General features: G+C 50.9%; 1 protein-coding gene across 1 annotated transcript in view; it reads right to left on the reverse strand.

Moving 5' to 3' along the window:
* LOC144601286 (heterogeneous nuclear ribonucleoprotein C-like) overlaps window positions 1-3,060 on the reverse strand; it is a 38,895-nt gene extending 35,835 nt beyond the window's left edge. Inside the window, 1 exon segment of the mRNA XM_078413314.1 lies at window positions 2,882-3,060. The gene's annotated coding sequence lies outside the window, so the exon portion shown is untranslated.
* Window positions 3,061-15,032: the final 11,972 nt, after the last annotated feature.

Raw genomic sequence — 15,032 nt, forward strand, 5'->3', positions numbered from 1 at the left:
GAAGCAAAACTTAACTTTGTGGAAATATTTATTGAATTCAGAATATCATTCCAATGTCAATTCTGACAACAGTCTATTCAATAAAAAATACTACATATGGCAGTATAATTATAAAAGTAGAAATCCAACACCTGAAGGAACTCAGTGAGACCAAGCATCATCTGGAGTGGACTTTTCAGTCCACTTTACCTACTGAGTTTGCTGAGCAGTTTATTTTTTTTCTCCAGTTTTCAGCATCTGCACTTTCTTGTATCACGATAATTTATAATATAAAAATCAGTCAAAATTATTTAAATTAGGAGCATGGGTTTAATAACAATTAAAACACCTCATTAAAAATATTCCTATTTAACAATTTTGAGCACCCCATGAATACTGTCAATAAACAAAGTTCATCAGCATTTAAATTCTCTAAACATATCCTAACTTTATAAGTTTTGGAACTGAGGCAAACAGTTACTTAAAATTTAGACTGAAAACAGCAAAGTGATTTATATTTCTGTTGTGTTTCTACATATTTGGTCAAAGGCTTAACTGCTGAAAGTTTAATGTACAGTGCTAACAACAGAACATTATTTAAAACCCGTGTAAATTTTGCAACAAACTCATCAGCCGAAAATGGATGGAGCTCAAAACCTGAACATGGATTTTCATCTGCCTTGTGGAGATTTAAGCAGGCTTCAGTGACAGAATTACATTTTATTTAGGGTTAATCAAAGTCCCTGCTGAGAGATTTATCGATCCTTTTTCTGTGGACAATCATCCTAGCTTTTTACGTAGAAATATATTCTTACTCCAACTTTAGACAGGGCCCCAACAGCTGAAAGCTGCGTTTATGTGGATTCTCCTCTGTTGCTCAACAATTTAAACACAGCCACCACAGCACACTCTGACCTAGGATTATCAACAATTATTTAGATCAATCCTCACTTGTGTGGATTAGTCCATTTCTGGACTCTAAGGCAAGAGACCTGCACCAGAATGTTACAGTTATCAACATTTATATAGATTTATCCACATTTATTTAGATTTATTCATATTCTGAGGTGTTTGGGTAAGGCCTTTTCCAGGAATATCCACTTTTATATAGATTACACTCCACTCTAAATGATTAAAACGAGGGCCTGATACCAGACTATTACACAACATTTCTATAGATACCAATTTATTTCTGGGTGATTAGTTGAGGCCCTAGGATAGACAATAGATGCAGGAGAAGGCCATTCGGCCCTTCGAGCCAGCTTCCAATGTGATCATGGCTGAATGTTAGCTTTATCATTTTTAACCAGGTTGCTCTCTATTCCTCGGGACATACTGAGGCCCTCACAGTATATTAAACCAAATTTATATAGATTCCACACTATCCCCAGCACCAACATGTTACTCTTATCCAGGATTATCCTTATTTATGAATTTACGCAGATTTAGACAAGGCTCTCGGAATAGAATGTTATTTATCTATATTTATTATTAACTTTTCTCTATTAGTGGACATGTAGATCACTGGGACAAAAATTGGAATTAGAAGTTAGGATTACCCACATTGAAACAGGCATTTAGATGGCCCCAAACAAAAGAAATATTATTTGACCATATTTACTTAGATTTATCCACATAGACATTTAGATGGGGCCCTAATGACATTTCTATAGATTCACCAATATTTATATTTAGGATGCCCATGTAACAGTAAGTTAGTTATCCATATTTACAGAGATTTATCCACATTTATTGAGATCTACCTACATTTATGGAGATTTATAGATTAACCTACATTTATAGAGATCCATATAGATTTATCTACATTTATTATAGAGATCTATATAGATTTACTTATTACATTTTGTGTCTATCTTTACTTATTACATTTATAGATTTACCTACATTTAGAGACCAACTATCCTCATTTATAAAGATCAACCTACATTTAGACCTAGATTTATTCACATTTATAGATTTACCTACCTTTATAGGGATTTCTCCATTCTTATATAGAATCACCTGCACTTATAGAGATTTATCCACATTTATATAGATTTACCTACCTTTATAGGGATTTCTCCATTCTTATATAGAATTACCTGCACTTATAGAGATTTATCCACATTTATATAGATTTGCCTACTTTTATATGGATTTCTCCATTCTTATATAGAATTACCTGCCACTTATAGAGATTTATCCACATTTATATAGATTTGCCTACTTTTATATGGATTTCTCCATTCTTATATAGAATTACCTGCCACTTATAGATTTATCCACATTTATATAGATTTGCCTACTTTTATATGGATTTCTCCATTCTTATATAGAATTACCTGCCACTTATAGAGATTTATCCACATTTATATAGATTTACCTACCTTTATAGGAATGTCTCCATTCTTATATAGAATTACCTGCCACTTAGAGATTTATCCAAATTTATATAGAATTACCTGCCATTTATAGATTTATCCACATTTATATAGATTTACCTACCTTTATTGGGATTTCTCCATTCTTATATAGAATTACCTGCCACTTATAGAGAGATTTATCCACATTTATATAGATTTACCTACATTTATACAGGTCCTTCCCCACCCCCTGGCCCCAGTCTATCACCCTGACCCCAGGTCCCCACCCCCTGGCCCCAGTCTATCACCCTGACCCCAGGTCCCCACCCCCTGGCCCTAGTCTATCACCCTGACCCCAGGTCCCCACCCCCTGGCCCTAGTCTATCACCCTGACCCCAGGTCCCCACCCCCTGGCCCTAGTCTATCACCCTGACCCCAGGTCCCCACCCAACAACCCTCTCTCCCCCCCCCCCAAAAAAAAAACCCTCACCCCCCCCCCCCCCTGATCTTCCTGCTGCGTTAAGACTGTTGGTACTCACCGAGGAGAGGACAAAACCCCCGAGAGACAGTGAGGGGATGGGGATGGGGGGTGAGGTGATGAGGGATGGAGGGAGGGAGGGAGAGACGGCTCTCTAGTCTGAGGGTGGGGAGGGAAGGGGAGAGGGGGGGGGTGAGGGGTTGGGATGGCTGTCCTTCTTGTTAATGGTCGGGAATGGAGGTTTAACTGGGGTTGGGATGGCTGTCCTTCTTGTTAATGGTCGGGAATGGAGGTTTAACTCTTTGACGGGGAGGGGAGGGAAGGGGGGGAAGAGTCGCGCCGGCTCCTCCACACGCCGGGAAAGGAGAGTAAAAGAGGGTCGGATCCCACGGACGCACACACAGGGCAGACCGTAGTAGGCCTCAGGCCTTGTCCCCCACCTGCTTCCCCCTCTCCTCCTCCCGGTTGTTTACTTGAGGAGATTATTTACAAAAACAAAACCCTCGGCGGCGACGTAAAATACAACGAAATAAATGTTTGGGGTTTTTTTTTTTTAAATCGTTGGCCGAGTGAGGGTTTTTTTGGGGAGGAGGAGGAGCGGGGGGTTGAAACGAGGAGAGAAAGGGATAGTGAGAGTGAGAGAGAGAGAGGAGGGGAAAGTTGCCCACAACAACCCACAAGATGGCGGCGGGCGCGAGTGAGGCGGACGGGAGAGGGCGGAGGGGGCGGGACTCCGGCCGCCCAACGCGCCCGCTGAGTGGCTGCCGGCCGCGACCTGCCGCCCCCCATTGGGCAACACCCACGTCCATCAGGCGGCGCGACCTCTCAGCCAGCCTTTACGCGCATCTTAACTTGACGGGCAAGGCGGGACTCCAGCCGACAATTCCCCCCGCTGAGTGGCTTCTCGCCTCGGCCCCTCCGCCTCCCATTGGTCAACATCCACGTCCATCAGGTGCTGCGACCTCTCACTCAACCTTTACGTCCGCGCACCCAAACTTGACGAGAAAAGGCGGGATTCCGGCCGCGAACTCCCCTCACTGAGTGGCTGCCGGCGGAGCCCCGCCGCCGCCCGTTGGTCAATACCCACGTCCATCAGGCGCGACCTCTCACTCAAACCTGACGGCAGATTTTTTCCGACGAGCGCTCCCCATTGTCCCGCCTCCACTGCCCGCTCAGCCAATCCACAGCCTGTCAGGGCCGACAGTCCGCGCCCCATTGGTCGGATGGGTCGTCGATCAAACACTCGCGCCCCCCCACACCACGCCCGTTTTTATGGGGGGTTTACGGTTGCAAACCGATTGCGTTTATTGTTCCTTTCTTTTATGCTTTTGGATATATTTTCACCCGCACGTAATTAAAAAGAAAAAAGCCGCCTTCAATGTGTCCAAAAAAAACCCTCGGCGTAATCAAGGGGTCTGGGGAGAAGACAGGAACGGGGTACTGATTGTGGATGTTCAGCCGCGATCACAGTGAATGGCAGTGCTGGCTCGAAGGGCCGAATGGCCTACTCCTGCACCTATTATCTATGTATCCAACCCTTCCCTCCCCAGCCCAACGATCCCCAACCCAACCTCTCCAACCCAACTCAACTCCCCAACCCAACTCCACCTCCCCAACCCAACCCTCTCCTCCCCAACCCAACTCTCCCCAACCCAACCCTCTCCTCCCCAACCCAACCCTCTCCTCCCCAACCCAACTCTCCCCAACCCAACTCTCCCCATCCCAAGTCCCCCCAACCCAACCCTCTCCTCCCCAACCCTCTCCTCCCCAACCCAACTCTCCCCAACCCAACTCTCCCCATCCCAAGTCCCCCCAACCCAACCCTCTCCTCCCCAACCCTCTCCTCCCCAACCCAACTCTCCCCAACCCAACTCTCCCCATCCCAACCCTCTCCTCCCCAACCCAACCCTCTCCTCCCCAACCCAACTCTCCCCAACCCAACTCTCCCCATCCCAAGTCCCCCCAACCCAACCCTCTCCTCCCCAACCCTCTCCTCCCCAACCCAACTCTCCCCAACCCAACTCTCCTCATCCCAACCCTCTCCTCCCCAACCCAACTAACCTAAACCTCTCCTCCGCAACCTAACTCTCCCCAACTCAACCTTCCCCAACCTAACTCTCCCCAACTCAACCTTCCCCGACCCAACCCTCTCCTCCCCAACCCAACTCTCGCCAACCCAATTGTCCACTCTCCTTTTCCCGCCTACCCCTACCATCTACACTCGCCTTCCCTCCCCAGTTCTCTCCTGTGTCCACTATCCTCCCCCTCCCCATCTCGTCCCATCCTCTTCTCTTCCCTCCCTCCCCTTTTCTCCCCTCTCTTCTCCCTTCCCCTCCACCCTCACCTCCCAATCTCTCCCCCTCCCCCTCCATCTGTCCCCCTCTCCTCTCCTCCACTATCATGTCTTAATCTCCTTTCCCCCTCCAGAGAAAAGCAGAGCCAAGAGGAAGCAGCGTCAATCAGACCGATCCGTGCGCGATGGCGTCAGCACCAGTAGACCCGCCCCCACGCTGTCTGAGGGGTGGGACCAGACAGCTGCCCATCATGTCGCTGGACCCGCCCCCAGGAAAGATGTCCATGCAACGTGGACATGTTGGCATGAGATGCTGCTCCCAGCTCCACAAGCTCCAGGATAGACACAAAATGCTGGAGTAACCCACGGAAAGGTAGCATCTCTGGATAGAAGGAGTAGGTGACGATTCGGGGTCAACACCTTTCTTCAACCTCAGTAGTTCCCTCCTACATATTTTAGAAGTTCCCGGGGTAGAATTGGGCCATTAGAAACATTGAAAATAGGTGCAGGATAAATGCCATTCGGTCCTTCGAGACAGCACCATCATTCAATATAATCATGGCTGATCATCCAAAATCAGTACCCTGTTCCTGCTTTCTCCTCAAATCCCTTGATTCCATTCCAGGGAATCAGGGAATTCCACAGATTCACAACTCTTTGGGTGAAATGTTTTCAGCCCATCAAGTCTACTCCGCCATTCAATTGTGGCTGATCTTTCGCTCTCAAACCCATTCTCCTGCCTTCGCCCCATAACCCCTGACACCCATACTAATCTATCTCTGCCTTAAAAATATCCATTGACTTGGCCTCCATTGCTGCCTGTGGCAATGAATTCCAGATTTACCATCCTCTGACTAAAGAAATTCCTCATCTCCTTCCTTAAGATACATCCTTTTATTCTGAGGCTATGGCGTCTGGTCCTAGACTCTTACACTAATGGAACCCAATCAACTCCATTCTTGTAAACCTCCTCTGGACCCTCTCCAAATCCAGCCCATCCTTCCTTTGATATAGGGCCCAAAACTGCTCACAATAGGCCGGCACAGTGGTGCAACAGTAGAATTGCTGCCTTACAGCGCTTGCAAGGCCAGAGACCCGGGTTCGATCCTGTCTGAACAGAGTTTATACGTTCTCCCTGCGACCACATGGGTTTTTTCCAAGATCTTCGGTTTCCTCCCACACTCCAAAGAAGTACAGGTTTGTAGGTGAAATGGCTTTGTATAAATGTAAATTGTCCCAAGTGTGTGTAGGATAGTGTTAATATGCGGGGATCGCTGGTCGGCACTGACTCAGTGGGCTGAAGGGCCTGATTCCGCGCTGTGTCTCTAAAACTAAAACACCAAATCTTAATTCTACAACACTGCAAAGCTTAAAGAATGTACTAACAATACAATTAGTGTTGCTGCAAGGTTTGTGCAGCAAAGTAATTTTGTCCCTGTCAATCAAGGTCAGATAAAATGTCCACTGCCCTGCAAGGAACTAAGACAAGATCTTCCAACCCACCTCATTGTAGGCCTAACACTTTTTTTTAACCTGCGCTTTCTCTGAAATTGGAACACTATTGCACTATATTGCACACCCTGGTATTTTTCTTTGCACTGCCTGTTGTACTTGCCTTTTCTGGCCACGTTAAGACTCTGCATTTTTAACAACTTTGGACTTGGCTCATACAAAATGTGGGAGTTCTTCTTGAGGAACAGAAGTGTGAAAACGCACTCCTCCAGATTCAGGGACAGTTTCTTCCCAGCTGTTATTAGGCAACTGAATCATCCCATTAACAACTAGAGAGCGGTCCTGAGCTGCCATCTACTTCATTGGAGACCGTCGGACTATCTGTAATTAGATTTTACCTTGAACTAAACTTCCCAACACACCAGGGACAATTTACAGAAGCCAATTAATCTGCAAACCCCTACTTCTTTGGGATGTGGGAGGAAACCGGAGCACCCGGAGAAAACTCACACGGTTTCAGGGAGAACGTACAAACTCTGTACAGACAGCACCCTGAAGAAGGGTCTCGACCCTAAGCGTCACCCATTCCTTTTCTCCTGAGATGCTGCCTGACCCGCTGAGTTACTCCAGCATTTTGTGGCACCCGTGGTCAGGATGGAAGCCGGGTCTCTGGTCTGTTATTGTGAGCTAATTTGAAAAAGTGGATTGTGAATGAGGGAAGGGAGGGTGGGTTTGCTGCAACCGCTAACTTTCCCATAGATAGACAAAATAATTTGGAGTAACTCAGCATGCCAGGCAGCAACTCTGGAGAGAAGGAATGGGGGACGTTTCAGGTCGAGACCCTTCTTGACTGATATCGGGGGGGGGGCAGGACAAAGATAGGATGTAGTAGGAGACAGGAAGACTAGAGGGAGAACTGGGAAGGGGGAGGGGATAGAGAGGGAAAGAGGCACTATCTGAAGTTAGTGAAGTCAATGTTCATACCGATGAGGTGTAAACTGCCCAAGCGAAATATGAGGCGCTGTTGCTCCAATTTGCCCTGGGCCTCACTCTGACAATGGAGGAGGCCCAGACAGAAAGGTCAGACTGGGAATGGGAGGGGGAGTTGAAGTGCTGAGCCACCGGGAGATCAGGTTGGTTAAGGCTGACTGAGCGGAGGTGTTGAGCGAAACGATCGCCAAGCCTACGCTTGGTCTCGCCGATGTAGGGAAGTTGACATCTGGAGCAGCGGATACAATAGATGAGGTTGGAGGAGGTGCAGGTGAACCTCTGCCTCACCTGGAAAGACTGTTTGGGTGCTTGGATGGAGTTGAGGGGGAGGTAAAAGGACAGGTGTTGTATCTCCTGCGGTTGCAGGGGAAAGTACCAGGGGATGGGGTTGTTTGGGTGGGGACGAGTGGACCATGGAGTTACGGAGGGAATGGTCTCTGCCGGAAAGCAGAAAGGGGTGGAGATGGGAAGATGTGCCCAGTAGTGGGATCCCGTTGGAGGTGGCGGAAACGTTTGAGGATAATTTGTTGTATGTGACAGGGTGGAAGGTGAGGACAAGGGGGACTCTTATCCTTGTTTATGAATGGGGAGAGGGGGAGCAAGAGCGGAGCTGTGGGATATAGAGGAGACCTTAGTGAGAGCCTCGTCTATAATGGAAGAGGGGAAACCCCGTTTCCTAAAGAATGAGGACATCTCTGATGCCCTAGTGTGAAACACCTCATCCTGGGCGCAGATGCGGAGGAATTGGTAGTAGGGGTTAGAGTTTTTACAGGAAACAGGGTGGAAGAAGTGTAGTCCAAGTATATTTAAGAGCAGGATGGAAATTAGTGGTGAAATTTGTGAAGTCAGTGAGTTCTGCATGGGTATAAGAGGTAGCACCAATGCAGTCGTCGATGTAGCAGAGGTAGAGTTCGGGGATGGGGCCAGTGTACGCCTGGAACAGGGATGTTCGACGTACCCTACAATGAGGCAGACATAGCTAGGGCCCATGCGAGTGCCCATAGCTTTCACATTATCTTTTTATAAGATCACCTCTCGTTCCCCTCAGCTCTGCCCTCCATGAGTAGGGGTGCCGGTACACCATCCTCTGGCCTGGTGAAGCTTCTTGGAGGCTTCTGCTTTGGTGTTGAGTATACTGATGCCCCCTGCCTTAATTATCCACCCATTCATCCAGTCAGGATAGTGAGTGGTTGGCGTGTGTGTTTTGTGCGTGTGCGTATGTGCAGGGACATATGTGTGCACATATAGAGAAACACACACTCATGGAGACAGGCAGACACACACAGAGACACACAGAGACAAAGTCTAAGTGGCGGCGCCTAACGGCTGCGGCTCGCTAGCAGTCTGTTCGTCTTTTTTCCTTTTTTTTTGTTGTGTGTTGGGATGTTTTTTGTTTTTTTTGGTTGTGTATGTGGGTGGGGGGTGGGGGAAACCTTTCTCTTTTAGGTCTCTTCCTCACGGCGCGGGGTGCGGCTTGGCCGCGGGGCCTTCCATCGCCCGGCACGGCTCGGCCGCGGGACCTAACATCGCCCGGGTGCGGCTCGCCGCTGGACTTAACAGTGCCCGGGGTGCGGCTTGGCCGCGGGGCCTTCATCGCCCGGTGTGGCTCGGCCGCGGGACCTAACATCGCCCGGTGCGGCTCGGCCGCTGGACTTAACAGTGCCCGGTGCGGCTCGGCCGCGGGGCCTAACATCGCCCGGCACGGCTCGGCCGCGGGACTTTTCATCACTGGTGCGGCTCGGCCGCTGGACTTAACATCGCCCGGTGCGGCTTGGCCGCGGGGCCTTCCATCGCCCGGTGCGGCTCGGCCGCGGGACCTAACATCGCCCGGCGTGGCTCGGCCGCGGGACTTAGCTGCGCACGGATCGGCCGCGGGGCCTTCCATCGCCCGGCTCGGCCGCGAGACGTTTCAGTGCCCGGTGCGACTTCGGCCGCGGGGACTTCCATCCCCTTGCGGGGACTGTGCGGCGTCGGTCGGGGACGAGCTGTCTGTCCCGTTGGGCGTGGGGAAGAGTGGAAGTTTTGTTGCCTCCATCACAGTGAGGGGGTGTTTGGAGTCACTGTGATGGATGTTTGTGTTGGGGTCATGTGTCATGTGTTCTTTTTCTTTTTTGTGTGACTGCTATGTAGTTTCGTTCGGTACCTTGGTACCGAATGTCAAATGAAGCTCTGTTGACTGTTGACTGTTGACGTAGGCTTGCACAGAGATTGTACACACGGACGCACATTCACGCACAAAGATAGGCAGACACACAAAGAGAAATACAGACACACGCTGGTATGCAGACACACAGAAAAATAGGCATACATAAAAACAGACACACGCACACACATAGGCAGACACACACACACACACAGAGGCACACACACAGACAGGCATGCACACACAGAAATGGACACATGCATACAGAAACAGACAAACACACAGATTGGCATACACACAAGGGCAGAACTGACACACAGAAACAGATACAACCTACACACACACCTACACACACACACACACACACACACAGATAGAAACTGACACACACAGAACACAAATATTCATCAACACATTTGGATACAGAAATATACATGGACACACACAGGCATACAGAAACAATTTTCACACAGGGACAAGCAGACACACACAGACAAGCAGAGGTACAGAAACATAGACGCACAGAAGCACATTCACACACAAAAATATACAGACACGCAGAAACATGGACACACACAGAAATATGTCACAGAGACACGCAAAAACATAGACGCACAGAAGCACATTCAAACAGAAACATAGACACCTACACAGAAACATATTCACACACAAACCCACACTGTGCATGCACATACACACTCATAGCTCACTCACTCACTCGCACACTCACCACACACTCAATTACACATACACACTCACCTCACCCACCCACACACTAAATCACTCACCCACACACACTCACTCACCTACTCACCCACACCCACACTAAATCACACACCCACCCACACACACTCACTCACCTACTCACCCACCCACCCACACACTAAATCACATACCCACCCCACACTCACACACCGACACACTCACCCACCCACACACTAAATCACATACCCACCCACACACTCACACACCGACACACTCACCCACCCACACTAAATCCAATACCCACCCACACACACTCACCCCCTACCCACACACATCCATTCACCCACCCACTCACACTCACCCACCCACACACACTCATACTCACCCCACACTCACTCATCCCACCCACTCACTCACTCACTCACCCACCTACACACTCACCCCCCACCCACACACACTCACCCACACATTCACTTACACCTACCCACATACACACACACTCACCCAACTACTCACTCATACTTACCCACCCACACACACTCTCACTCCCCACCCACACACTCACCCACCTATTCACTTACACTAACCACATCCACGTACACTCACCCACCCCACACTCAACCACCCACTCATTCACCCACACTCACACACACCCACACACTCCCACACTCACACACCCACACACACGCCCACCCACACACACCCGCTCACACCCACCCACACACCACCACCCACCACACTCACTCACATACCCAACCACCCACCCTCACTCACTCACATACCCACCCACACATTCAACCCACACACACTCACCCACACACACACACCCACCCACACTCACCCACCCACACTCACTCACACACCCACCCACACACACTTCAACCACATACACTCACCCACACACAATCACACACACAGAATCAATCATAAGAAGTCTGGTCTCGACCTGAAACGTCACCCATTCCTTCTCTCCAGAGATGTTGTCCGACCGCTGTTACTCCAGCATTTTGTGTCTAACTTCGATTTAAACCAGCAATCTGCAGTTCTTTCCCTACACAGAATCAATCACAGACACAATAACACACACACGCACCAATGCACACCCATTCACACCTGCTCACACACACGCTCTCTCAAACACATTCACACACACCCACTCCCTCTCACACTCACTCACACTCTCTCTCACTCACACACTCACTCACACTCTCTCTCACTCACACACTCACCCACACTCTCACTCACTCACTCTCTCCCACACTCTATCACACACACACTCTCTCACACCCATACTCTCACACTCACACTCTCTCACCCACGCACTCTCAGTCACTCACACTCTCTCTCACTCACTCTCTCACACTCTCTCAACACTCACACTCTCACCCACACACGCTCTCTTACACATTCACACACACACACACTCGCCCACACTCTCACTCACTCACACTCTCTCTCACTCACACACTCACCCACACTCTCACTCACTCACTCTCTCCCACACTCTATCACACACACTCTCTCACACCCATACTCTCACACTCACTCTCTCACTCACGCACTCTCAGTCACTCACTCTCTCTCACCCACACTCTCTACTCACACTCACCCACACACTCTCACACTCACTCACACTCTCTCACCCACACACCCACTCACTCACACTCACCCACTCTCACACTCACTCACACTCTCTCACCCACAACACTCTCACTCACCCACACACTCTCACACTCACTCACACTCTCTCTCACCCACACACTCTCTCTCACTCACAATCTCTCTCACTCACACACTGTCAGCCACACTCTCTGTCACACACCCACACACTCGCACACTGTCCCGCGGGGTGAAGAAGTGGACACAGCCGGCCAGGCCACGCCGCTCCGGAAAGATTGCACACCTCCAGCGAGGCACTTTATCAAAAGTAAACAGTGGATTGCGTCGCACATGGAGAGCGCATGGTCCATACAGCACTCTAGCAGGCCGGCCTCCTCCACTACGTGTCCCTGGCTCAAACGTCAGCAGCCTGCCCCGGTGAGAGAGGGTTGTGGTGGGTCCGGAGCTCACACACTCTCCTCCTCCTCCTCCTCCGACTCGCTATCTGGGATGTGGGAGACACAGAGTACAGTCTGGACCAGGGTGCGAGGAGTGGCTGGTGGGAGGAGAAGGGGGGGAGTGGAGGGGGGGGGGAGTGAGGAGGGGGGAGGGAGGGGGGGGGAGTGAGGGGGGGGGAGTGAGGGGGGGAGTGAGGGGGGGAGTGAGGGGGGGAGTGAGGGGGGTAGGGGGGAGTGAGGGGGGTAGGGGGGAGTGAGGGGGGTAGGGGGGGGAGTGGCGGGGGGGGGGGGGCTGCCCAGGGGACAGGGCGAGGAGAGGGTACACGATCAGCTTCACCCCCCCCCCCCCCCCGATCCCCATTGCCCTCCATTCACACTGGGTGGGCTGCAGCTGTCGACCGGGTGAAGCTCCCCCCACACCACCCCGTCCCACACACACACACTCCTCCCAGGGACAGGGTCAGACACTGGGTGAAGCTCCCCCCCCCCCCACCGTCCCCCCCCCCCCCCCCCACACACACACCGCCCCGTGCCACACACTACACACTCCTCCCAGGGGACAGGGTCAGACACTGGGTGAAGCTCCCCCCCCCCCCACACCGTCCCCCCCCACACTGTCCCCCCGTCCTCCACCCCCCCCCCCACACACACACACACCACCCCGTCCCACACACACACCTCCCAGGGACAGGGTCAGACATAGGGTGAAGCTCCCTCCCCCCCCTTCCCCCCCTAGACTGGAGCGACTAGGCTTGTATACACTGAAATTTAGAAGGATGAGAGGGGGGGATCTTAACGAAACGTATAAGATTATTAAGGGGTTGGACACGTTAGAGGCAGGAAACATGTTCCCAATGTTGGGGGAGTCCAGAACCAGAGGCCACAGTTTAAGAATAAGGGGTCGGGCCATTTAGAACTGAGATGAGGAAAAACTTTTTCAGTCAGAGAGTTGTAAATCTGTGGAATTCTCTGCCTAAGAAGGCAGTGGAGGCCAATTCTCCGAATGCATTCAAGAGAGAGCTAGATAGAGCTCTTAAGGATAGCGGAGTCAGGGGGTATGGGGAGAAGGCAGGAACGGGGTACTGATTGAGAATGATCATCCATGATCACATCGAGTGGTGGTGCTGGCTCGAAGGGCCGAATGGCCTCCTACTGCACCTATTGTCTATTGTCACACACACACTCACACCGTCCCGGCCCACACACCACTCCTCCCAGGGACAGGGTCAGACACAGGGTGAAGCTCGCCCCCCGCACCATCCCGTCCCGTCCCGTCACAACCTCCTCCCAGGGACAGCTTTGGGCACAGACCGAGAGCGATCTTGCTGTGGACAGAAGTCTCTTCCCAAATGGTCACTGCGTTGCCAGAAGGATGTGGAGACTCTGGAGAGAGCAGAGCGGGGTTGAGCAGGATGGCTGCTTGGATTGGAGCGTGTGAGCTACGAGGAGGTGCTAGATGCAGGAAAAACGTTCCCAATGTTGGGCGAGTCCAGAACCAGGGGCTACACTGTCAAGAATAAAGGGGAGGCCATTTAAAAACTGAGGCGAGAAGGAACTTTTTCGCCCAGAGAGTTGTGAGTTTGTGGAATTCTCTGCCACAGAGGGCAGTGGAGGCCGATTCACTGGTTGGATTTAAGAGAGAGTTAGACAGAGCTCTGGGGGCTAGTGGAATCAAGGGATACGGGAGAAGGCAGACACGGGTTACTGATTGGGACATTCAGCCATGATCACAATGAATGGCGGTGCTGGCTCCAAGGGCCAAATGGCCTCCTCCTGCACCTATTTTCTATGTTTCTATGAGAGGCAGCAGCAACCGGCACACAGACGCTGTAATTTGAGGGGGGAAAAATCACCCAAATTGCCAGAGGAAACGGGCAGCATCCGCGAGGGGAAATGGACAGACGGACGTTTCCAGATCGGGATCCTAATGCAGTGGGAGAGGGGGGGAAAGCTGGGCCAGGGAGGTGAGCGGAAGGAGCGGGCCAAGAGTCGGTCAGTGATGGGAGGATGTAGAAACCCAAGGAACTGCAGGTGCTGGTTAACACCAAAGATGGACACAAAATACTGGAGTAAACTCAGCGGGTCAGGCAGCATCTCTGGAGAAAAAGGATGGGTCGGCACACTTCTGCAGACTGAAAATGGAGGGGATGGGGGGGGGGAAAGTTAAAGAGGCTGGAGGCGAGAAAAGACCAGGACCGATCACGGCCGGCACAATTGACCTCGGGCAGGGAGGTGCTTTGTGGGTCCATAGGTGGCTGGAGGAGGTGTGATGTCAAGAGAAACAACGAATACACTGGAGTAACTCAGTGGATCAGACAACATCTCTGGAGAAAAAGAATAGGAGACCCTTCTTTAGACTATGGAACCGGTAAATCGGCTAGGGTGGAGGATGAAGGGAGGGGAAGAGGGGGAATGTAAGAGGGGGAGGTCCTTCTGCAGTTGTACAGGGCCCTAGTGAGACCGCACCTGGAGTACTGTGTGCAGTTTCGGTCTCCAAATTTGAGGAAGGATATTCTTGCTATTGAGGGCTTGCAGCGGTAGGTTCACTAGGTTAATTCCCGGAATGGCGGGA

Source organism: Rhinoraja longicauda, chromosome 16 (assembly GCF_053455715.1).
Source record: "Rhinoraja longicauda isolate Sanriku21f chromosome 16, sRhiLon1.1, whole genome shotgun sequence".
Lineage (NCBI taxonomy): Eukaryota > Metazoa > Chordata > Chondrichthyes > Rajiformes > Arhynchobatidae > Rhinoraja > Rhinoraja longicauda.